The sequence below is a fragment of the Grammomys surdaster genome, unplaced genomic scaffold (genome assembly GCF_004785775.1).
Source record: "Grammomys surdaster isolate TR1022 unplaced genomic scaffold, NIH_TR_1.0 341, whole genome shotgun sequence".
Taxonomy (NCBI): Eukaryota; Metazoa; Chordata; class Mammalia; order Rodentia; family Muridae; genus Grammomys; species Grammomys surdaster.
Window position 1 is genome coordinate 1,688,875 of NW_021604760.1, and position 1,010 is coordinate 1,689,884.

The window sequence follows — 1,010 nt, forward strand, 5'->3', positions numbered from 1 at the left end:
AGAAAAAAAAAATCCACATTAATCAGGACTTGTCCCATGCTGTGACTCAAGCTCTCTGTTCCAAAGGCAAGCAAGCCAGGACTTAGCTAAACTATCGGGAACATTTTGTTCACAAGTTAAATTTTACAAGAGAAAAATACCTCAGCATGAAGGAAAAAAAAAGGCTTTGTGACCTAATAGCAACTTGAAGTGTATCATTTCCATACATACTTAATCAGTTTTCCTCTATATCCCTAGAATGACACATGGCATTGGAAATAATTATTATAGCACAAAGGTGTGGGTAAATTAAATATGAGTGGAGAAAGTGCTGGTAAAACCTGAAAGTGGTAGAGGAAATAGGTTAGAAGGTCAGAAAAGGATCTCAGCTACCTATTCGTTAATGCTTCAAATGAGAAATCTGAGAATTAGCTTAGAGTAGGGACAAGATGGGCTGGGGAGGTAGCTCAGCTGGTAGAGTGCTTACTATGCAGAAAGCCCTGGGTTTCAGCCCCAGCGCCATGTTAAACTAGGTGGGGCGGTGCACACCTGCAACACCAGCACCTGAGATTCAAAATCATCAACAACTACACAGTGAATCCCAGGCCAGCCTGGGCTACATGAGACCCAGATTCAAAAAAGGAGCAGGGCATAGTCACCTATGCTCAATATAACCTCGAGCAGGTTGCCTAAACTTTTGTGCCTCTGCCTTTTCATTCAAAATGAGAATAAGAATCTCAGCAGCTTTCTTGCCATGAGCTTCCGCTGAGAGCCAGTCAGTTTTCAATTAAGAAAAAGCTTGATGTGGGGGGTTGTGCTGAGTTTTATTGTATCTTGTTTTGCCATGTTCAGCTGATATCCCTGGGAGGCCTGCTATTTTCTGAAGGGAGATGGGGGAAGAGTGGATCTGGGGAGAGGGGAAGTAAAGGGTAGGTGGGAAGATTGGTTGGAGGGGAACTGAGGTCAGGATATGATGTATGAGAGAAGGATAAATTAAGAAAAAAGATGGCATGGGGGCCAGAACCAGGTTC